Source organism: Lissotriton helveticus, chromosome 3_1 (genome assembly GCF_964261635.1).
Source record: "Lissotriton helveticus chromosome 3_1, aLisHel1.1, whole genome shotgun sequence".
In the NCBI taxonomy this organism is placed as follows: Eukaryota; Metazoa; Chordata; class Amphibia; order Caudata; family Salamandridae; genus Lissotriton; species Lissotriton helveticus.
This window is the reverse complement of record NC_136061.1, coordinates 1239072715-1239098619: the sequence shown is the minus strand read 5'-3', so window position 1 is coordinate 1239098619 and position 25905 is coordinate 1239072715.

Here is a 25905-nt window from a genome sequence, read left to right as displayed (position 1 = left end):
AATAATTCAATTTTGAGATAATACGTAAAGTTTTATTCATTTGTCTCCAAATTAATAGTGCAGCTATGACCACCTTAAATTTTGTTTTTTTATAGTAGCTGGGTTCGATAACTTTAAGCAGACATTGCCGGGCATGAGTACCTAGAAGCATTTCAAAGATAGAGGGTGCGGTTGCTGGTTCCGATACATAATCATGAAAAAACAGAACTCGAAAAGTTTTCAAAGCAATGGCCCAATAATACATTCTAAAATTCGGAAGGCCTAAACCAGCACAGTCTAAAGGAAGAGTACACCATTTTATGGATCTTCTAGCGCGATGGTACCCCCACAGAAATCTAGAAACCATTCTATCTATTCTATTAAAAAGAGACAATGAAAAAAATAAGGGAATAGTACGAAAAAAATACAAAAATTTTGGAAAAATCATCATCTTAATAACATTAGTTCGTCCATATAATGACAGGTGTAAATTATTAAATCTTTCTAGCGTTCTGTTGGTGGATATAAGTAAAGGGTCTAAGTTTAATGCAACGATATCCTCAACCTTAGAAGATAAAGTGACACCAAGATAAGAACCGGTGGTATTTAATGGGATATCAGAAGGTCTACCCGTTTCCGAGTGTATAATCTGAGTTTTTGCAATGTTTAACTTATACCCAGAAATTTTCCCAAACTCACTGGCCAGATCAATTATTGTGGGTAACGCTGAAGAAACATTAGACGTGACAATAGCCACGTCATCTGCGTACGCTAAAACTTTGTGGTCAACTTCGAAGAGACGAATTGAAGGAATATTAGGTTCCAAAATAAGTCTGCACAGATATGGCTCTATATATAACGCAAATAAAAGCGGAGAACAGGGGCAGCCTTGTCTAGTCCCTCTAGTGATTGGAAAGGGTCTCGAATAATCGGCACCTAATCTAATTATACCCTTAGGGGTAGAGTAAAGCGATCGCACCGCTTGAATAAATTGTGACGGAAACCCCTTCCCTTCTAACACAGTCCAAAGAAATCCCCAGTCGACTCTATCGAACGCTTTTTCAGCATCAAGTAAAATAACCCCGACTGGGGATTCCTTTGCCTGTGCCCAATCTAAAAGTGTGATAACTCGTTTGACGTGATCAGTAGTGTCTCTGCATCTAATAAAACCATGTTGAATATTAGAAACTAAACTAGACATTACCTGATTGAGTCTATTTGCAAGGATTTTGGAGTAGATCTTGCTATCTGCCGTTATAAGAGATATGGGACGATATGAGCCTAGTTCTTTTGAGTCCTTATTTTTTTTTAAAAATACCACTATTATAGCGGTGGACCAGGAATCAGGTGGACTCCCTTGAAATGCTAGATTAAAAATCTTGAGAAGTTCTGGTTTCAGCATATGTCTAAATGTTCGGTAGAACTCCAGAGGTATCTGATCAAATCCCATGGCTTTACCAGCAGCAAGACTCAGAATAGCTTGCTCGATCTCTTCCCAACTTATTGGGCGGCTAAACAGATCAGTCTCCCCTGACCCTAATACGAGTTGGTTAATACTATGAAGATAATTCATTGGATTCAATGTCTTGTCTACTTCATTATTGTGGTCATTATACAATGTTTTATAGAACTCCAGAAATGCTTCTAGAATTCCTTCCCTACGTTCGTGATAGTCGCCATTCATGTCATTGACCCCCTGAATTTCATTAATGGAAGATTTCTGCCGAAGACGTTGTGCTAAGATTCTGCCGGTGCGCTCGCTATACTCATAGCGTTCGGTTTTATATTGCTTAAAGTCTGAAGCTACTTTATCGGCAATATGGGTCCGCAGACCAGAACGTTCAATTACTAGGCGCAATTGCACGTCTTCAATACCAATGTTGCCTTTACATGCGGTCGCAAAATCCAGCTCGAGTGACCTGATCTTATTTAATCTCTCCCTAAATTCTATTTGAATTTTTTTCCTCTTATAATTTGCAAAGCTGATTGTCTCCCCACGAATGATTGATTTAAAAGCGTCCCAGACCACAGGTGGGGAGGCCGTGCCATTATTTGTTAAAAAATAATTGTTAATAGTAGTCACCATAAATTGCAAATAGTCTTCATCTAATAATAGACTTCTCTGAAATGACCAAGATCTATTTGAATTCAGACGTTCCATAGGAACCTGAATCTCAGCGATCATAGGATTATGGTCTGAAATGACTTGGGGTAGAATTTCGATACTAATTGTCTCCAAGAGTTGTAACGACATGAAAAAGTAATCTAATCGGGCAAATTTCCGATGTGGGCTGGAATAAAAAGTATAGCCGGGATCTCTAGCGTACAGTTTGTGCCACACATCCGTTAATCCATTATTCAAAACCAGCTCCCTAAGGGCGCTGTATGTTCTTGGTTTATAACCCATATATCTCCTTCCTAGTTTGATGTTCCAGTCAGCCGGTAGATGAATATTTAAATCCCCACAGAATATGATGGGTTGCGTCCACAAAGCTAATTCTGTGTTGACCGTGTTAAAAACTTCAGCATCATCTACATTTGGCCCATACATACAACAAATAGTGAATCTGAGCCTACCGATGATTAACTCAGCAAGACCCCATCTACCCCATTTATCAGCTAAAGTTTTTAAACATTTCCCAGCACCCTTTCGCATACAGATCGCAATGCCTCTTTTTATACCCATCTGCTTGGAAACAAGTAGCACCTCTAGTCCCAGCCTATCCAAAAGTGCGCGCTTATCCCATGCAATATGAGTTTCTTGTATACATAATAAATCAATGGCTAAGGTCTGCAGCATTAAACGAAACATTCCAATCTTTTTAAAATCATTGAGACCATTGATATTAATAGTGCAAATTTTCAGCTTCTTCTCCATATTGAAATGACGCAAAATAAAAGATTAGTGAAAATCAACAATATATAATCCTCACCACTGCGACTTGAATACCAATTAAACTTCCTTGCACTGAATACCTCTGCCTTACACCCCCACCACCAACCCTTGCCCCTTCCCACCCCCACCCGTAACCCCAAAACCCCTCCCCCCACCCTCCCCAACATATGAGGCATAGGAACTACCAGTTCCTAGAACGTATGGGTGCCGTGTCCCTAGACCAGAGCATCCTGACGAGAAGAAAAGGAAAGAAAGACCAGTAAAAAAAAAAAAAAAAAAAAATATATAAATAAGAAAAGAGGGGGAAGAGAAAGTTTAGAAGGAAAAAGGACGGAAATAAGAGAAGCTAAACAATCCTACTGAAAAGAGAAAAGAACAGAGGAAACGGAATTGAAGCTTCCAAAAAGATTAATTAAACTAGTAGCCCTTCTAATCCTAGTGATTCTGCAATATACAATATAATAATGTAATAACCTTACATCCTAGAGAGCCTTAATTACTAATTGTAACTCAAATGGAATCCAAATACTCTTTGGCTTTGACCTCTGAGATAAAATATTTTACAGAGCCCTTGAATATAGTCTTTAACTTTGCTGGGCCTTGAAGGAAGACGGCGACCTCTTTCTTTTGGAAATTGGGAATCAGTTGTCTAAGTCGCCACCGTTGGGCCACTGTAGCTTGGCAATAGTCCGGTCGTACAAAGAACTGACAGCCAAGACCATCCGCTTTCTTATCTGGTCTCGCAGACATATAGATAGCTTCACGAGCAAGGAAGTTGTTAAATGAGACCAGAATAGCCCTGGGATAGTTTTCTTGGCCTTGTCGTGGGTTCCGTACAGTAAAGGGGAACCTATGCGCACGTTGAACTTCTCGTGACCAGTCCCAGTCTACCATTTCAGGGAAAGCATCCTTTAGTAGATTAATGATAAACCTCCGTGGGTCAGACCCTTCTTTATTTTCGGGAATTCCCAAAAAACTTAGATTACTCCTACGAGCCTGATTCTCCAAATTAGCAATCTTGTCCGACAAGTCTTCCTTTAGAGCTATGAAGTCACCAACTTCCTGCCTCTGTGCCATGCTTTCTTCTTCCAGGACTGCAATCCTGGCCTCTGCTTCGACGACTCTATCGGTAGTCTCCGAGCACATCTTAATCGCTCGGCGAACTGAATTTTTAACCTTAGCACAGGTCATCTGTGTGCGTAGATTTTCAGCTTTACTCTCCGCCCTGTGACTCATCATAGTATCATAAATCATTTTCAAAGTGATCTCCTCAGTGCCTTCACTACTTTCCTGGGCAATAACCGGATCGGAGACGGAATTAGAGTTGGCTCCCACAATGTCAGTAGCACCATTAGTAGGATCGAGTACAGGAATAGAGGGTAAGACATTAACCTCAGTAGGTGAATTAGAGGCGACTTCTTTACCCCCCAAACGCAATGACCTCTTCTTCCAGAGTTTTTTCTTTATAGTAGTGGCTGTGTTGGTATCAGGACTCGCACTGGATTCATCATCCACAGATAAACTCTCGCAGCTAAGCTCAGCCCAATCTTTATGTGCACCTGTTGCCTCATCCGAGGAAAGTTCAGACAACGAAAAGAACTTCTCCGAGGCTTCCGGATTTATATACTGTGTGGAGATCTCCGTTGCCTTCTGTGGGTCATTCTCCGCTGATGCGGATACTACTAGCGTGGGGAGGGAACAGGAACGACTGATACCAACTCCACCAAAAACTACATCTCCCATCATGCCCTTCTTCGAAGGATTGGTCAGGTTTGGGGGATTATTTGGCAAGTTGTTATCATTTTCAGCTGTAATAACAGATTGTTCAAGCTGTATTTCGACTGTCTCTATAGTTTGCAGGTTACTTTCAGTTATTTTTTTTCTAGCCACTTGTTTCTCAAAGAGGACAGGCAGCGTCTGTGACGTGACATTTTTAGCACTAGAAGGTTCATTGTTTTTAACAGGGGGTTTATTAGTGTTCTTACCCTGTTTTATCACGGTTTTAGCAGGAGTCGGGCGTGCTACCTCCGGAGCCTCAGCCTCAGCCATTGCAAATCCCTCCACCGCGTCGTCTCTCCTGTTGCTGCGGGTACTGACAGACGAGGGCAGCGGTGTCTTCTTTTTTCCTTTTCGCGAGCCGCCTCCGCCTCCGCCTCTGCCAGGGAAGACACTGCTCTGCGCCCAGAGCAAACAAAGTGTGGCGCGCCACAGCGGAGACCGCCGACTAAGCACCGAAAAGTTTAGCAACATTCGTATACTTCAGAAGGATAGTTTGTATCACATTCATGTTCGCGTTCAATTCGCCGGTATACTGGCTGCAGAGCGCTTTCCCCGAGATACTTTCCACCACTTGCAGAAAGAACCTGATTAAGCTCCGCATACACGGGTGACCAGGCGGAAGCGGTCAACGCCTCAAACGGCTCCGTCCTGCGTCCAGCGTCCAGCGTCTTGCAACTCCAGGGGGAGCGCCAATATGCACTAAAACGCGACCGTAGGCAATGGTACAAAGCCGAATCAATCGGAATAAGGCTCGGGGACGCTATCACGGCAGGTCATCTCAAACAGTAAGTCTATCTTTCTCCTTTCCTCCCAGATGCCTGGAACCAGGGAACGAGCTGCTCACACAGCCTTCCTCACGGCAGCCATCTTGCCTCTATGTTGCACTTATAATTAATCTTATTTATGTATAAGAAGCAGAGAACTCTAGGGAGTTTATAGATATATATGCTATATATATATAAGTTTTTTGCAATTCAATAGTAAAGCAATTGTAGATCAATAGTTATGATAAAAGATTTACTTATTTATGTAGTCAGTTATAAAAGATTTACTTATTTATGCAGTCAGTTATATACATGTTAAAAACATAGAATAATGTAATTATCAGTAATATGTACAATTGTTTCGCAGAACTAATGAGCATCTCAATGTTGTTTTTTTAAAAACATAATTATTCTACATGTTTATACAAAGCAATACACATAAATAGGTACATATCTATAGTACAAATAAATGCTTATATACATAGGGATAAGCTGTATATTTCTTTTTGCGTACGGTGCTTATGTGGGGAAGAGCCAATTCTTGAGTAGTTTTCTGAAGATAAGTTGGTTATCCACGAATCTTACGTTTGGGGGTAAAGAGTTACATAGTTTGGCTGCTTGAACAGAGAAGGATGTGCCACCCGTGTTTTTTTTCCTTGTAACTTGGGATTTTGAGACGAGGTGCCACTCTAGAGTGAAGGTTCCTTTGTTGAATGTGTATGGTGATTTTATTCCTGATGAAGAGTGGTTCAGTTTCATTTATCGCTTTGTGAGTGACACAAAGCAGCTTGAACATGGATCTTCTGGCAACCGGTAACCAATGCAGGGCTTTCAAGGCAGGGGAGACGTGGTCTTGCGGTTTTATATGTAAGAGTAATCTGGCAGCGGAGTTCTGAATCCGTTGCAGTCTTTTTGTGGTTGTTAAAGGTGATCTGTGGTAGAGGCTATTGGTGTAATCATGTTTGGACAGAACAAGGGAGATGGTAGCTTGAACCATGTGTGGAATCCCAAATGGAGGAAGATTTGTCGCAGGGTTTTAATAGTACCAAAGATTGATCTTGCTAGTTTCTCCACTTGGGCATTCATTGATAGCTTGGAGTCCATGGTCATTCCAAGGTTTCTTACTTCGATACTTTAGGCGGTGTTTCCAGATCATCAGGCCAGGCGGCGAGTGGGTCATAATGTTTCCAATCACCACACGTGAGTATTTCCGTTTTGGAAGCATTCAATTTGAGATGGTTCCAAGTCATCCCTTGATGCAGGGCTCTGAGACAACTGAAAATTGGTGAGTTTACAATGTCTTTGGGGCATTCCAGTTGAAGGAGTATTTGCGTGTCATCTTCATAGTTTTAGCACGTATGGTGAAATGGATTGATCAGTACCGGTAATGAATTCATGTAGATGTTGAAAAGCATGGGCTAGATGATAGAGCCTTGCGTGACCTCTGCTTTTGTGGAGTACGGTTTGGACGTGAAAGGTTGAGTATGGATGACATTAGTTCTGTTGCAAAGGTAGGACGTCATCCAGTCTAGAGCAGTCCCCTCTATGCCGGCTTCATAAAGTCTTTGTATCAGAGTGTAATGATCAACTGTGTCAAAGGCAGCCGAGAGATCAAAGAGAAGTTGCACAGCAACCCCGTTGTGGTCAACTGTGTTCTTAAGGTCATCCCAGATTCTGTGCCGCTTCCTGGACGAAATCCCATTCGGACGTATGGAAGTGTGGCATTGTCTTCAATGAATTGTGACATCTGGGTGAATACTGCTCTTTCTATCAGCTTGCCCAGGAAAGGTCCATATGTAATCCGTCTGTAGTTGTCAGGGTTCAGAGGGTCCAAGTTTGTTTTCTTCAGTAATGGGTTTATACATGACTTTTTGAGTTCTTCTGTAAATATTCCGGTAGTTAAGTTGTTGTTGATGATTCATCTTATTGAAGTGGCAGCAGAGGTTGTTAGAAGAATTGTCTTGAAGGTTTGCGGTGGACACGGGTCGGAAGGGCTGCCAGCAGGCCCACTTGCTTTGACCATTTCCATAAATTAATCATGTGAAATTTGTTGGAAGAAATGGAGAGGCTGGGTTAGAGTATTTATGGTTTGCTGTTTTGTAAAAGAATCAGCGCCTGTGCTTTGTCTTTTTTTTAAGTATGAGTCCAATGTGTCTGCTTTGGCCGTTTAATGATTTGCCAGATTGTCTGTGAAATCTTGAGTAACGTGATGAGCTCCTTCTAGGCAATTTGGTTTATGATATTCATTGAGTATTTTCTAGAATTCTTTATTTGGACATTTAGCATTTTGCACGGGATCTACATGCTGGGCTGCGCCGCTTTCTTCAATATTGTTGTCCAGAATGTAGGACAGGGCGAGATAACACGCCCAGGAGTGTCGTTGGCCTTTGGCCTTTCACGAATGAGAGCAAGATATGCGCTAAGCGGTGCTCCCAATACCCAGTCACGTGGTCTGGAATCTACTATAGATCTAACGTGTGATTCTCTGTTTGCACTCCCCTAAGGCGATCCAACCTCGGGGTCCACGAAATACCTACTTGAAGCAGACTGTTTACTCGTGTAGCCTCTGGATACCAAAAGAGCTACTCTGCAGGATCGGTGGAATCAATTTGCTCTCTACCGTTATTGGCGCAATATATCTGCCCATCACTTCTTCTAACAATTCTCGAGTTTTGATTGAATTCTTATTCTGATGATGCCCTGAGGTAACTCCCAGTGAGGGAGAGAAACGCGTTGGCTGATCTCTTTTTTGACAAAAATAATTTTCTCAAAGAAATTTTAAAAAATAAAGAAGAGTTATTTCCATATATCTCTGCCTGTTTGGACTTTGTTTGGAGTTGTGCACCCCCATCAGTATTCAAAAATATTTTGTGATCTGGAGCACAGTGACGTCACTCAGCAGCTGACGCAGGGGTTGTTGGCACAATTGTTTCAATACATCTCTGGAACTGGGACTGAGGTGCGGCATCCTAGGGCCCGCTACTGCTTTTTTCTTAATTTAGCATTTTGAATTCTGTCCTAATAGTATATTTTCTTATCTTTTTTGATAGCTGACTTGTCTTGATTGGTGTTTGTTTTGAGCCAGGCAGGTTGCAGCTTTCTAATTTGTTGTTATTTGTCTTTTATATCTGTATTTCTTCAAGGTGCTTGTTTTCTTTTGTGATGTTGTGTGTTTTTAGTGGTATCAGGATATCAAAAGATTCCTGTAGCCACTCATATAGTTTTTGAAGGGAATTGATTGTTTCTAGATCTGTACTGGATGTTAGTTGTGTTTCTAAGTGTTGCAAATTGAGTTTGTTACATGGTCGATAGGTGGATACACGTAAGGTGGTTTTAGGTGGTTGCTTAGTGTTGATTTATGTTGGAAAGCAAGCAAATGGTGGTCTAACCATATGACTGGAGTTATAGTTTGAAAGGTAACTAGTTCAGTATTAGCAAAAATGACATCTAGGATCTGTCCAGCGTTGTGTGTGGGTTTGTGGACGATCTGATGAAGGTTCAGTGCGTTTAGCCCAGCGATGATTGTTTTCGGTGGGGTATATTGAGTTTGTCAAACTAAATGTTGAGGTTACCCAGAACGCATAGGTTGGAGTGTAGTGTTATCAGGTTTGAAACCGTGTCTAGAAGCAGGTCTGGGAATGTTGCATTGCTAGGTGGAGGTCTGTACAGGAGTAGGAAGTTACAAGAGGAGGACGGTGTAGGATTGCATCTCGTGAAAAGAGCCTCACAATTTTTTATGGAGATGTCATCAACTTTAGTGATATATAGAATGTTTGCTTGAACACAATAGCTAGGCCTCCTCCTTTTTTGCTATACGATTTTGGGTGATCGCTTGGACTGGAGCCATATCATCTCGTAACCACGATTCAGTTATGAATAGTATGTCTGGTTTTGCATCCGTGAGAAGGTTGTAGATGTGATGTTTGTTTTTAGAGAGTGATCAAGCATTTATTAGTACTATTAAAGTCAATGGGGTGACCCTGTGTCCCTCAGACCTGGGTAATATTGATGTGTACTACAAATGGGTCAGTTGGGTAGAACCAATAATTTCTTTTAGACCACAAACATTTTCAAAGCTATTGCCAATGGTAAATAAATTACAATGATGCACACACAAAGAGACTTTACGATAAATTAATGTTTCTTTTAGCCTTTTTATCAAAAGAGATTTTTTTATATCAAATTTTTTTAATGGGCTGTCAGACAAAATACGTCACATAATAACATAACAACAATAACAAATCAATTGGTGACTGGTGTGAAAAATAGTGAGACAGACAAAAATATGTCAAATTCATACAGAACAAAACAATAACATAAATCTCTCTATCCTATTCTGGATTTCAGCAGTAACGTTCAATGTCTGTTAATTTATGGTTACAGTGACCGGGGACATGAGAATACACTACGTCGACGTTTCGACCCTGGTATCTGTGTTAATGTAGGATCATCAAGTAGGGTCTTCCTCAGGACAAGATAACACCTAATGACAGTCTCAGCATTCCAAAAGTCAGGAAAAACTCCACTCCTCCAGTCCTGGATGGAGCTTAAAGGAGGAATACTAAGTTCAACCCTTGGCAATCGTCAAGTTCTGGTCGATTATCATGGGGGTTCAACAATGGGGAGTCATTTATAAGTAGATACTTTAGAGACTGTGCTTTGGCATTAGTGTGTAATTGAAATTTTCACATCATTTTAGCAATCTGTGGTAAATGAGGAATTGAGAGAAAGAGACATTCCACACCCAGTTTCACATTTTCTGATTGAAACCTCTGAAGGATTATTTCACTAAGTACTGGCTTTCACTAGGGTACTGAGCTGCCCTCCCTCTCACCCCATACCTTCCAATGAAACCTTCTGTCCTGTACCCTCCCCTATGGCATTGACACCCTCCCCTTACAGGTGGCCCTAAGCGCCCCCCCTGAGGTGGCATTGACCCCCTCCCCTCACAGGAGGCCCTGAGCCCTTATCCTCGGTGGCATTGATGCCCCCTCACAGGTGGCCCTGAGCCCCCCTTCCTGGTGGAATTGACCTCCCTCCCCTCACAGGTGGCTCTGAGCCCCCCATCCTACCTGATGACCCTTCTCCTACCCCTCCCCGGTGACCTTGAGAGCCCCTATCACCAGTGGCTTTGACCCCCCCCTCACCGGTGGTCTTGACCCACCCCCCTCACTGGTGGCATTCAGCCCCCATCGCAGCACTCCCGGAAGTAGCAGTAGAGCCCCGTGTAGGTGGAGATGAAGCTGGTCAATCCTGAAGCGACCCCAAAGATGACGAGGCTCATGCTGACGGGCTCCATTGCCCACGCTTGGTGAGGGAGCAGGGGCGACCATAGCAGCTCCATGCAGGGATAGGTATCTATGGGGAATCAAATGTGCACAGAGCAGTCTGCTCTCCTCCTGAGATTTTAGAAAGAAAAAGGAGCTAGGTCCCGGGACATGTAGTCAGTTGGACCAATAATACTAGGAAAAAATGTTTACTGACTACAAGTTGTTTAAACCTACTATTTACAGGAAAAAACGTACCACGTGATACTCCTAGGTAATTGGGGCATATATTATTCGTGCCCTTTTTATTTTTTATTTCGTTGTTTTCAAAGATATAAACATGTCATAAAGAGAGGGAAACTGAACGTTATCTTCACAATTAACAATTCCCAGTCATATATACAAATATACAATACATTTAGACAATACAGTACTCACAAATCAACACTAACTTTGCAATATATACAGACTATTACTTCTCAAAAATAGAAGAACAAGAGTGAAGCATGCGACTCACAAGACAATTTGATTGTAAACAAATATAACCAGTTTTTTACAACCCAAGACCCTAAATAGATTCTGTGGTCTTGTTAAGCAACTATTTGCTATCCCTTGTCTTAGTGCCGACGCGTTTTGAACTCGGTGTGATCAATAAACGAGTTCTCGTCAGGGCTTGATCTCTTGCATATTTCTGGAAGTATATAAAAACAAAGTATTCTTACTTATTTGTTCATAACCTGTCTGCTTTACAGTTATGTGTTCCAATGTCTGAATATCTACCTGTGGGCTAGCAGCCGCCGGTCCGCAGATACTTTAATTACTTTTCTAATCAGCTGGAGTAATTGGACCTGTGGGTAAGTAAGGACCTGATGTAACATATGTCTGAGCTTCACTAAAAACAACTTGCTTCGAGCTTAACTCGAACTTATTCCAAGCCTACCTTAAGGCTTCTGTCGCAGATATCTGGCGGAACCTCAAGGGTGTCATGCGCTGCAATCCACGGCGCTTTATCTGCCTGAATAATAACAGTGCATTACTTTCTATTTCCAGACCTTACCCGGAGGAAACAGCGAAGGAGTTCAACATTTCAAAAGGGGGTCCTACCTGGCTGGCTCGCCGGTTGCACGTTCAGGCTGCAGCCTCTCACACTCTGTCGTGCGCGCCTGCCTGTAATTAACAGTACAATTCTTGGATCGGTCTGATTAAGTTTTGATCACACCAAGGGCATTCACATCACGAGAGGGACATACCTGGCGAGCGCGGCGTCTTTCTTTATGCTGCAGCGTTTCTCGCTTGTTTTCCTTTTTGGAACGAATTTATACGTTGTGCTCAATACTCCGGTCAAGGAACCCGCTGTTTACCTATATGTGAAAATGATCATTTAGGCTCTAATCGGTAGGGGAAGGGCTCACTCTAACATTCTCACAGAGGTAGCACTTACTTTCATCCGCGGCAATCCGGCGACTTCCTCATTGAGTCTGTGGATGCGGCGGCCATCTTACAGTGGCTTTTTAAGCCCGAAAATCATTGCCAGCAAATCACGTCATGGGTGGCGGCCATCTTAAAATGGGTTTATTTATGAATAATGAAGGGGAGGAAAACTTAGGCACGCATGGTGTAATAAAGTTTGATCAACCCTCATATATAAAAACCATATCTTGTGTTTTATAGCCTTGCGATTTCAGACAGGGAGTTCATACCATGTGATGCACTATTGAATTTCAAAATGAGGTATGCCTCCTTCTGCAGCAATATTGAATCTGGATCCATAGGTTTAGTTTGTTGCAAAACATATAGAACAGACCACTTGAAGTCATTTTCTGTGTGGTTCTTCTCCATAAAGTGTTCAACCATTGGAGCGGTTAAAGTTTTGTTTTTCAACCTCGATTTGTGCTGCGTTATCCGTGTGTTTACTTGCTGTGTTGTCTTGCCAATATACAACTTTTGGCAAGGGCACACTATGACATACACGACATTTCGTGTTTTGCAATTCGAAAATTGCAAGTGTTTCCATTTGGTACTTCCATGCTGAAATTCCTTCCCTTCCAGTGTGTTTGGACATGCCACACAGGACCCACATTTATGGTGCCCCTCTACTGGTTTCATACCCCATTTGGACAACAGGTCACTTTTTGGCTTGGGTAGTGTAATGTCAGCCCTGACAAGTTGTTGGCCAATACTCCTATTTTTGAGATATGCAAAGAGCGGACGCGGGAAAGGGCATTCCAAGTTTTCCAAAAGGTGCCAATTTTTGAGCACCACCTGTCTTAATTTGTTGGTATCCGGACCAAAGGTTGTTACACAGACCAATCGGTCTAATTCATGTTTAATTTTGGTCTGAAGCAAACACTCACGAGGTGTATATCGTGCCCTCTTGAATGAGTGCTTCAATAATTTCTTCGGGTAACCTCGCTCTGTCAGTTCCTCACAAAATCGATTTGCATGCCTTTCATAATCTTCAATTCTGTGCAATTCCTCCTTATGCGGAGCATTTGACCATAAGGTAAATTAGACTTCAAGTTCCTGGGGTGGGCACTTCTGTGATGTAACATAGTGTTTTTGTCAGTCTTTTTCTTGTACAAGGTAGAGACTAGCCGTCATTCGCTACATGTGATTTCGACGTCTAAAAAAGTCATTCGTCTGTTGCTCTGTTCCATTGAGAATTTTATATCCAGGTGCTTGGCATTGAGCCATGCGTGGAACTGGATCAGTTCAGTGTGGCTCCCCTGCCACAGGAGCCACACGTCATCGATGTAACGAAACCACTGTTTGATATTGCCACTGTATGGATTATCACTGTAAATGAACTTTTTTTCGTACTCAGCCATGTACAAGATGGCCATTTCTGGAGCATAGGGACATCCCATGGCCGTCCCCTTCGTCTGTAAAAAGAATTGTTCATTAAATCGAAAGTAATTCTTCTTTAGAGCTATTTCAGCTAATTTCAGGATGAAGCTCGTGGGTACCCGATGTGGTCTTTCACGTTTTTCCAGGTAAAGTTCTATTACCTCCAGTGCTTCATCCTGAGGGATCTGGGTATACAGTGACGTCACATCCATGGTGACTAACAGATGTGACGTGGGATCGAATTCCGTGCCTTCGACTTTAACCAGAAAGTCCATGGTGTCTTTTAAGTACGATTTTACTGTACTTATAAAGGGTTTCAAAAAGAAATCCACGTATTTGGCCAATGGTTCCAGGCAAGAATCACACCCGGAAACAATCGGTCGTCCAGGCGGTTCGTTCAGATTTTTGTGAATCTTTGGGAGGAGATATAGGACAGGTGTCCTGGGGAATTTTTTCATTAAAAACTCACCTTCTCTTGTTCCCATATAGCCATTATCTATTCCAGTTTGAACAATGCCAGCTATTATGCCCTGAATGTTTCTAACAGGATCCTCATTGAGGATTCTGTACCATGTATTATTGTTCACCTGTAGTTCAGCTTCTTTGAGGTATTTATCTCTAGACCAGAGGACTACAGCTCCGCCCTTGTCAGCCTGTTTGATGACTATTGACTGATCTTCCCTTAAGTCTTTTAGTGCACTTCTCTGCCCTTTGCTTATATTCTGTGGAATAAATTTATTATTGTTCTTTTCCAATTTATCAATAGAAGATAGCAAGATTTGTTCAAAGGCGTACACCTGTTTTGGAATTCTTTGGGTGGTACAAAGGTCGATTTATTGCGTAGCCCTGTGGTTTCTTTCTCAATCATAGGCGGCTGGTTGGCGAAAAAGGCCCTTAGTCTGATTTTCCGACAAAACTCGATTGTTTCAAGTTTCATTTGGGTAAAATCTGTGGGCTGGCGTGGACCAAATTTGAGTCCCAAGTTCAAAACGGACTCCTCATCTCTCGTTAGTAATTTTGGTGATAAATTCACCACTGTGGTGGTCTTATTCATGACTTGTAGTAATTTCTTCTCGTCCGCATCTCCCATGGTTCTTTGAACCGTGTTTTTGCCTGTTGGCCCTTTTCTAAAAAAGACACCTGTTTTTTATTTTGATTCCCACGGCTGTCAGATCCTGATGATTCAGCCGAAGAGGAAGTTTCTGAAAAGGTTTTAAACCTATTACGAGATCTTCCTTGAAAATTATGGAGTGCCTGCCTCGAGTCGGATTGTGTGTAGTAGTCGTCTTTGAGAAAAGGGTACGCCTTTTCGAGTGTGAATGCCTTTGAGTCTTTTTCGTACTGTGCAAGTTTGTTATTAAGCGCGTTGTCTTTAAAAGTCAAAATCTCCTTCTCAATTTTCTCCAGTAAGGCCTTTGCGTCAGGTATTGTGGGACTGGCCTTGATAGCATCGGTAAGTGCCACTATTTCATCTAGTTCTTTGGCACTCAATCTTTGTGCAGTCTCAATAGTGTGGACCATGAGGTCCCTGCTGCATTTAGTATTAATGCAACTAAAGCCCTTCCTATACTCAATGTCCTCGGTAAAGATTACAGGAACATTCTTTACCTGTAAGCCCCACGGAATTGTACCACCTCTCAGATGTTGCAATAAGAAGTGACCATGGAGGTCGGTCCTAATGTGTTTTTTACTCACTCTGATTAATTTTTCTGACTCATTCTGCTGGTGGGCAGTAGAGCTGAGGGTGACATTGGAAAAAGCAGCGGAAGCTATTAAGCTTTGTATGTGATCTTCGCTGAACGATAAAGTGTCTCTCTCAGACATACCTTGGGAAGGATATACTGTCCTTCCTTATCTTATTTAAGAATTCAGAAAGAAGGGAAGAAATTAATCATATGCCCTTTGAACTCTCGCGGGGGTTGCCCGCTCTATACTTTAGAAAGAAAAAGGAGCTAGGTCCTGGGACGTGTAGTCAGTTGGACCAATAATACTAGGAAAAAATGTTTACTGACTACAAGTTGTTTAAACCTACTATTTACAGGAAAAAACGTACCACGTGATACTCCTAGGTAATTGGGGCATATATTATTCGTGCCCTTTTTATTTTTTATTTCGTTGTTTTCAAAGATATAAACATGTCATAAAGAGAGGGAAACTGAACGTTATCTTCACAATTAACAATTCCCAGTCATATATACAAATATACAATACATTTAGACAATACAGTACTCACAAATCAACACTAACTTTGCAATATATACAGACTATTACTTCTCAAAAATAGAAGAACAAGAGTGAAGCATGCGACTCACAAGGCAGGTTAATTGTGAAGATAACGTTCAGTTTCCCTCTCTTTATGACATGTTTATATCTTTGAAAACAACGAAATAAAAAATAAAAAGGGCACGAATAATATATGCCCCAATTACCTAGGAGTATCACGTGGTACGTTTTTTCCTGTAAATAGTAGGTTTAAACAACTTGTAGTCAGTAAACATTTTTTCCTACTCCTCCTGAGATAGCAGAACAATGTAGCAAACACTGGGTGTCGGTGCTCAGCCAACACTCGGGCAGAGCTGCCCCGATGGGAGCCTCCAAGAGGGACCCTGTGCATCTGCTCTGTGCTATCAGGAGAGATTAGGAGACTTGGGTGACTTCAAAGCAAAGGGGCTCATCGTGTTCTTGTTGCTGTCAGATCAGAGTGTATTGTATTCATCAATGCAATGCGCTTATGAAAACAGTTATTCAGCCATCTGAGTGCTAACGTGGGGAAGCATGCAGCATCCCTGGCTCTGAATGTTTTATGCTAAGGGATTTTCCAGGCAGCCACCTGCAAATTGTCCTGGTAGAAGAATTTTGTGGAACATGAGGTTTTGCGACATAATGGAATGCTATGAAGAAAATCCTTGTTATAACACAAAGTGAGCATGGAAAGGGCAGAGGTGCACTTTAGTTGTACCGTCTAATGATAAACTTTCCCGCCACTGGAATGCAGGAAAAACAATTCCACTGTCTGGGGAGTTGTCCTCATTCTGCATCTTGTGCCATAATTAACTAAGGGCATTTAAAATGGATCTCACTTTACTTTTGTAATAAATACTGTGAGCCAAACTTTGAGAGAACACCAGAAGGCATCCACTTCTGTTTGCTTTATTCATCCAGTATATTTTATCATGTTGCTGTGATCAGGAGGTTGCAGCTTCTTTCTTACGCACTAAATATTTCCCTTACACTCCAACCCTGAGCTGGTCAGCTGTCTTTCCTGGAGCGTTGGTCTAGCTATGGCCTAGCAGAAGAAAGTCTACTTCTAGACCCATTCAAAAGTACCTAACATAGCACTATGCACAAGGAGATGTTGTTTCTTTCTATGGTTTTGCATCCTCAGATTGCTTGCTATCTCAAAAAGCCTCATCAATATTCTTAAAATACTACATAAAAAATGTACCCTGGTCCAGAACTTCTGATTGTTGTCTGTCCTTTTTTGTTTCAAATTACCCTCTCCTTACTTTCCATCCTCTGCATGCCTCCTAGAGTACTGTGAACTCTAACTCACATGCATGTTTGTCCTAAATCCCATTATAGGTCAGTAAATGTTCCATTATTTCCCCCGGAAGCTTGTCTCCTTTCTGGTGAAGAATTGGCTTGGTAGTTTGGTCTGTCCTGTTCCCATGATGCACTGGGCCAGGGACAGACTAATTGGCATATAGCCAGGTTCTGAGCTGGGATGGGGCAGTGAGCTAAATAACGGTGATGGATCAAGCCCTGATCTTTGGACTGGGTAAGAGTGGTCTGCTTAATTCAGACACTCTGTTCATCACCACCCCCTTTTCTGAATCGTTTTTGGCCACAATAGGTGTGGCAGGGTATACTCAGACATGAGTCCCTTGCTCACTGCTCCATCAGGATTCAAGCAAGCCGGGCCGACGACGCCTGAAATGGCAGAAACCGGTCCCCAGAAGCTTGTCTCCTTTCTGGTGAAGAATTGGCTTGGTAGTTTGGTCTGTCCTGTTCCCATGATGCACTGGGCCAGGGACAGACTAATTTGCATATAGCCAGGTTCTGAGCTGGGATGGGGCAGTGAGCTAAATAACGGTGATGGATCAAGCCCTGATCTTTGGACTGGGTAAGAGTGGTCTGCTTAATTCAGACACTCTGTTCATCACCACCCCCTTTTCTGAATCGTTTTTGGCCACTATAGGTGTGGCAGGGTATACTCAGACATGAGTCCCTTGCTCACTGCTCCATCAGGATTCAAGCAAGCCGGGCCGACGACGCCTGAAATGGCAGAAACCGGTCCCCGGAAGCTTGTCTCCTTTCTGGTGAAGAATTGGCTTGGTAGTTTGGTCTGCCCTGTTCCCATGATGCACTGGGCCAGGGACAGACTAATTTGCATATAGCCAGGTTCTGAGCTGGGATGGGGCAGTGAGCTAAATAACCGTGATGGATTAAGCCCTGATCTTTGGACTGGGTAAGAGTGGTCTGCTTAATTCAGACACTCTGTTCATCACCACCCCCTTTTCTGAATCGTTTTTGGTCACTATAGGTGTCGCAGGGTATACTCAGACATGAGTCCCTTGCTCACTGCTCCATCAGGATTCAAGCAAGCCGGGCCGACGACGCCTGAAATGGCAGAAACCGGTCCCCGGAAGCTTGTCTCCTTTCTGGTGAAGAATTGGCTTGGTAGTTTGGTCTGCCCTGTTCCCAAGATGCACTGGGCCAGGGACAGACTAATTTGCATATAGCCAGGTTCTGAGCTGGGATGGGGCAGTGAGCTAAATAACGGTGATGGATCAAGCCCTGATCTTTGGACTGGGTAAGAGTGGTCTGCTTAATTCAGACACTCTGTTCATCACCACCCCCTTTTCTGAATCGTTTTTGGCCACTATAGGTGTGGCAGGGTATACTCAGACATGAGTCCCTTGCTCACTTCTCCATCAGGATTCAAGCAAGCCGGGCCGACGACGCCTGAAATGGCAGAAACCGGTCCCCGGAAACTTGTCTCCTTTCTGGTGAAGAATTGGCTTGGTAGTTTGGTCTGCCCTGTTCCCATGATGCACTGGGCCAGGGACAGACTAATTTGCATATAGCCAGGTTCTGAGCTGGGATGGGGCAGTGAGCTAAATAACGGTGATGGATCAAGCCCTGATCTTTGGACTGGGTAAGAGTGGTCTGCTTAATTCAGACACTCTGTTCATCACCACCCCCTTTTCTGAACCATTATTTCAAAGATCACCACCCTCCTACTTTGAAAATAACACCCCTGCAACCAAACAATACTAAATCTTCTCTGACTCATCAATTAGTATCACCAGCGGTCTGCATGAACTCACATATCCATCCCCATTAATGATCAAAACGTAACTCCTAATAAACTTCCAAGAAGAAATTGGAGTAGAGCCGTAGAACTGTTTCCTTAACAGCATTGGTAACTAGTCCCAGTTACCAATAAATGCTACATTATCCACTACCCTTGGGTTCTGGGTCAGTTTGCTGCCCGTTGTAACATGCTTCAATAAGTAGCGTAGCAAGGATGCCAAGGGTCCTGGTGCAGGTAATGAAAATCACACCTTTGGCTGCTGTTGGGAAAGCAAAGCAAAGCATTTATCAGGGTTCATCAATTGGCCCCTCAGGGCTCTGGCCCTGGTGTCACTGCACCTGCTGCACCAATGGCACCTACAACCCTGGCTTAAATGTCTTGCGGCGTAGTAGGCACCATATAAATGACACTGGTAACTCCTTTTAATTAAATCCAATTAAATACATATATTTTTTTGAGAGCACAATGCAAATCCCAGTAACCAACACTAACCATTAACGATAGAATCAAACAGTAACGGTGGGTTCTGCAGCAGCATACTACAAGGCATAAAGGGCTTCAATGCCTCATCAGGGGTTGTAAGCGCTATATAAATTCACTTAAAATACAATGCACTGATACAAAGCCACATTGCTATCTATACTTGAGGGACTGAGTTGCTATGCCTATGATTCGGTGGAGGTGGCCACCTCACCTCAAGTGATCACGGACACTGCTTCCAGCCCTTAACTTTTCACCAAGAAATTACTGGGGTACTGAATAGCTTTACGTTACCAAGGATGGAGTGCTCCACTCCAGGGGTTCATTTGATGAACTTAATACATTTTGGTTCTTGTATTCCTGGTTCACTTCAGTTGATTCAATTGAACTAAGGCACCAAATAATTGTAAAATAAATGCTTGGGCGTGGATCTTTGCATATTTATTGCCGTGGAGTCATCAGGTACCCCTTACACAACACAATCTGGGGTGCTGAGAAAGACAGTCCCGAGGTGATATCCCTGCGACTGGCAGCTCTAGGGTGACACTTCTGAGATACCCCTCACACAGTGATAAGGAGCAGCACTGTAAGACCAGACTGATGGTGTATGGTTAGGGGTTGTAGAGGAGGGACAGGGAGGCACTCTGCTGTAAAGAACCCCTGCTTTTCAGATTTCAGGCTGAGGTTCACTCTGAGTCATCCATGTGTTTCTGTGTGTAACATACATGCCAACATATTAGAAGAGGAAAATGGGAGTTTTTTATAAAAAAGAATGGGGAAAATTTACAAGAAACTGACGCAGTTGTAGAGGTGTGTCAGTTTCCCTATGCCAGCCTGCGATACCCTCGTGCAAACATGGATGCACTGTATTTACAATACAGTGCATCCATGGATCAAGGATTGACAGATGCGTCAAAAATTCTGATGCATCTGTTGGCGTGAAAGTCACTCATCGCTGGAGTTGTGTCGCAAGCACGACGCAACTCCAGCAATGCATGGGGAGGCCTATACTTATTGTACTGCATCACTCCTTATGCCTGCTTCAAGCAGGTGTAGGGTTTTCACGCAGAGGCGTCTTAGAAGTGGCGCAGTGAAATCTTGTAGATTTCACTGCGTCACTTCTACAAGGCTTTCCTGCTTGGGAACGCCCACCCTGCATACATTATACCTGACAAAGGTATAATGTGACGCAAGGCTTTACAATGTGATGCATCTCCCTAGATGCCCCACGTTGTAAATTGGCTGCATTGTTTATGCAGCTGCAGAGTCACAAAAGTGACCCAACGGCAATGCAAAAGTGTCACAAGGGCTTGTAAATCTGCCCCAATGTGTTTACGCCGTTGGCTTATATCGAAGCAGAGACAATTTCAGGTGGGAGAGAGACAAAATGTAGCCATTTGTAATGTCCTCCAGTGGGGTAGCGTTGCAGTCTACCTGCGCCCGGAGGTGACGTGTGAGCGCTGGAGCGTGACACCATGCCTTTGTTGTAAATGAAGAGGCGTGGCCAGGCTCCAGGAGTTGGAACCACGCAGTTAACCACGAAAGAGTGTTAGCCTCTAATTGCGGCCGCCGCGCTGATTATTCACCCACTCACGGCGACCATCACACTGGCGACGAAGCTGTAACGAGCCCTAATTACTGCCTTTGATCTGCTGGTGTCCATGAGTGGTCTGAGCCATCGATACAGGTCCTGCAGCCACGTGAGGAGCCGCTGGACTTTGCAGGCTTGCTGCTGCCCATTACAGGCCTGCTGCCTCCTGTGAAGGCCCTGAAACCATTGGGAGCACCTATGTGGAACTAAAGGCCCACTTTCAGACCCCCCTCAGCCTGAGCCCACGCAGGTTACTGCCCCCACCACCCTGGAGAAGGTAGGAGGGATAGTGAGGCCAAATACCCACGGGTGACAGGGAGGAAACCCTGACTGTGCGACCGTCACTCTCGGCCAGGTGGCTGCCGCCCCGCCCAGGAGGGAGGCAGTGCACGTGCCACGAGTTGTGACCGCACCAGTATCAAGATGGCGTCGATCCCGGCCATAGAGCCCTTTGTCTTGGATAGTGCCCCCTCATCCCTCGCCCCTCGATGGAGGGACTGGACTGCTGATCTATTTTGATGGGGGAGGTATAGCCCGGGACAGGCGCAGAGCCCTTCTCCTCCACCTAGGGGACAAGGACATACACCGCATTTACAATACATTTGTGGAGGCCACACCCAAGACGTATGTGACGCTGCTCAACTCTCTCAACGCGCACTTTGAGCCAATGGCGAACAGAGACTATGAAAGGTTCATTTTTCGCCGCGTCAAGCAGGAAGCGGAAGAGTCGTTGGACACGTTCCACGGGCATTTGAAGGAACTGGCCAGCACGTGCGGGTTCCAGGACGAACAAGAGGAGATCCAGGGTCAAATAATACAGGGATACTACTCGTCCAAGCTCAGAGTGAACATCCTCCAGGAGTCTGGTAAATCCTTGGCTGACATCCTCACCCTGGGTCTGTCAAAAGAGATATCGCAGGCCAGAGTGTCCCATACGGAGGCTGACCTCCACCTCCCCATCAAGACGGAACAGGTCAACGTGGTGGAGAAGGTGAATGTGGTGAGACCCAACTCACGCCAGCCCGGGGAAATAGCCAGATGACAAAAAGAAGGAATTTTGGCTACTGTGGAGGCACGCCCCATCGCATGCAGGACTGCCCAGCGAGAGGGAAGCGGTGCACAGCCTGCGGGTGGATGAACCATTTTGCGGCAGTATGCAGGTCATCAAAGCCCCAGAAAGAAGCAGCACAGACGGTGGCCGAAGCGCAAGACAGTGAAGACATGGACGACGACTAAGGAGAATACCCTGTCCACTACGTATTTGTGGTAGACCAACCACGACGGAAGAGACGACGACTTCCAAGATCCACCACCAAGACGTAAAGGCCACCATAGACACAGGGGCCTCGATTGAACTGATGGCCCCCAACGTATACAACCAATTGAGCCCACGCCCACCTTTGCGTGAAGCAAAGATTCGGGTATTTGCCTATGGACAGAAGACCTCCATCCCACTCCTAGGATGTTTTAAAACAGAGCTTTGGCACCAGGACCTCAAGATCCCACCACAGTGTATATGACCAAAGAGGGAAGTGGAATGCTGGTAAGCGGACAGACAGCAGTAGAGCTGAAACTGATCTCATTTGCCCTGGCGGTACAAGAAGAGGAACTGGCGGCCATCATGGAGGAATTTGACGACGTCTTCAAGGGCATTGGAAGCTTAAAAGGGAAAGAGGTCTCTCTCCATATTGACCCGTCAGTCCAACCGGTACCGCTGAGGCACAGGCGCATCAAATTCCACCTGCGACCGAAAGTCGGAGAAGAGCTGGAAGCACTGGAGAGACAAGGGATAATAGACAAGGTCAGTGGGCCCACTCTGTGGGTGTCACCGATCGTGGTGGCATGGAAGCCAAAACAGCCAGGGCAGGTCAGCATCTGTGTCGACATGCGCCTACCAAACGCAGCTGTAAAAAAGGGAAAGCCACCTAACCCCTACCATCTACGACATCCTGGGAGAACTGAACGGCGCGTTGTGGTTCTCCAAGATGGACCTACGTTCCGGATATCACAAACTGCCCCTACACCCGGACTCTCGATACATCACTACATTCTCTACACACGTCGGCCTCAGGAGATACCGGTGCCTCAACTTCGGGATCTCGAGTGCCGCTGAGGTATTCCAGAACACTATCCGTGAAGTCCTCAGCAGACTTCCTGGAGTTTTGAATGTAAGTGACGACCTGTTGGTATATGCCTCGTCAATGGAAGATCACCACCGTCGACTTCGCAATGTTCTCCAGAGGATCAAAGAGTCCGGACTTACCCTGCACAAAGAAAAGTGCCAGAACTTGAAGAACAAAATCAGTTTATTTGGCTACACGTTCTCAGACAAAGGAGTGGCCCCAGACCCTGAAAAGGTGCGAGACGTTCAGGAAGCCCCGGCACCCTCCAACATCTTGGAAGTGCGGAGTTTCCTAGGTATGGTAAACTTCTGTGGGTGTTTCGTCCCGGATTTATCCAACCTCACAAAGCCCCTCAGGGAGCTGATGAAGTCCACCACCACATGGCAGTGGGGCCCTGAACAGGAACAAGCTTTCAAAGACACCAAGGCAGCCCTTTCGGCAGACACCACGCTGTCATATTTCGTCCCGGCCCGGCCCACCAATGTCGCTGTGAACGCCAGTCCCTAAGGGCTAGGGGCAGTGCTCATGCAGCTACAATGCAATGGTGAATGGGCTCCGATTGCATATGCGAGCTGCTCCCTAATGGACACAGAACAGCACTACTCTCAAATACAGAAAGAAGCAATCGCCATCCGTTAGGCCTGTCGGCATTTCCATGTCTACATGTATGGCCGCCATCCATCCACCGACCACAAGCCCTTCATCCCCCTGTTTTAAGGGTCGGTATCCAAGCCTCCTCCGAGGATTGAGAAATGGATCCTTCAACTGCAGGGGTATGATTACCGAGTGGAATACAAGCCAGGCTCATCCAACCCTGCGGACTACGTATCGAGACATCCAAGGGGCGCAACTAAAGCAGAAGTGGAGGATGCCAAGGACACTGAGGAATACATCCGATTCATAGCGGAGAGGTCCCGACCACTTCCGATGAGCCTTGAAGCTATCGTGGATGCCACCCGGAATGATGAATGCCTGCAGCTGGCCATTGTCACAGTCCAGGCGAACGACTGGCGCCCCATTCAGTCCACAATGACCCAACGGACACCCCGAGCGAAGACCATCCTAGAATCAATCATGCGGATCAAAGGTGAACTCTCTGTCGACAGCAGTGGTTGCCTGCTCAGAGGTCCGCGACTGGTGATCCCATCAAGCCTTACTCAACAAGCTGTGGACCTCGCGCACAGAGGGCACCAAGGCGTGGTAAAGACAAAGAGTCGGCTAAGAGCAAAGGTGTGGATCCCGGGGATGGACCCGATGGTTGAGCAGACCGTCAGAACGTGCTCATGGTGCCAGGTAACAGCCATCCTCACCCCGTCATCACTGAAGACAACCCCCGACGACCGTGGGAGTGCGTTAGTATTGAATTTTAGCATCTTCCGGATGGGCAATATACCCTTGTGATTATCGACAATTACACAAAGTACCTCGAGATTGAAATTGTGGGAAGTCAAATAGCCATGGAGGTGATCACCAAACTAGAGAAAACCATTGCAACTCACGGGATCTTCGAGGTGGTGAAGACGGATAACGGTCCACCTTTCCAGGGGCAAGAATTTGCCGACTATCTCAAATCTTGGGGCATTCAGCATCGGAAAGTGACCACGCGCTGGCCCCAAGCAAACGGGGAAGTAGAGAGATTCATGCTCACTCTCAGCAAGGTGATACGCATTGCGCATGCTGAAGGAGCGCCCCTGGAGAGAGCCATCTACAGTTTCCTGAGAGAATACCGATTGACGCCTCATCTCACGACAGAGACAGCCCCGGGACCAGCAAGCATGGGTTGAGTGGTGCGAGACACCATCCCTCATCACCCAAACTGGACCCCTTCTCAGACTGACACCGCAAAGGTCCTAGCCAAAAGGACCAGTACCAACGACCAAGCCAGCGTCGACCGACGAGCGAAAGCGTCGGCCATTCACATAAGGGACAGGGTCTAGGTCAAAGACAGGTACCAAGGGAGCAAATTCCACCTTCCCTTTGAACAGCGCCCATGGACAGTGATCCGCCGAACCGGCACGATGGTAACAGCCCGGGGAGGAACCAAAGAATGCACATGCAACATATCTTTCTTCAAAAGGGTCCATGCTGGAACTCCTGATCGGTCAATATCGGACAGTACGGAAGCAAGGCCAAGTCAACGGTCAGTGGATGAAGAGATGGATGGTGGCCAAGAAACGATCCCCATGGAAGATCCGGATAGATCTGACCGAGACACACCATCGCTGCTCGAAACTCCAGACGAAGGACTGCCAGGCTTCACGGAGGGCTGGGTATTGCAGGAAGTGGCCCCATCCCTACCATCCTCATGGGGAGAGCATTCCAGATATGGCCTGAGGAGCAATCCGGCTCCCTCCTCTTGCCTCGCAGGATTCATGGTGTGATGAACCAAGGACTCGCAGCGGACTGTGACTGGTAACAGATCTACATGTTGATGTTTTGTTCATTGTTTAATAAAGGTTGGTAGGAATGTAATGTCCTCCAGCGGGGTAGCTTTGCAGTCTACCTGTGCCCGGAGATGACGTGTGAGTGCTGGTGCATGACGCCATTCGTTTGTTATAAATAAAGAGGCAGGGCACGGCTTCGGGAGTTGGAACCACTCAGTTAACCATGAAAGAGTGTTAGCCTCTAATTGCGGCTGCCGCGCTGATCATTCACCCACACGCGGCGGCCACACCATTGTCGAGTCTATGGAATGTACAGAGAGCCCACCTCCGTTTCTGTTCCAGCTTTGGGTTGGATTGGAGGGCCCCGGGGGAAGCGAAGACGCAGTCTAGTCTTCACCTGGGGTCTTTCGCGCCGGGAAGGGCCAGGCTGGGGTGGGGGCGTGGTTGGGGGGTGGGTATAAGAATGCAGGGGGAGGAA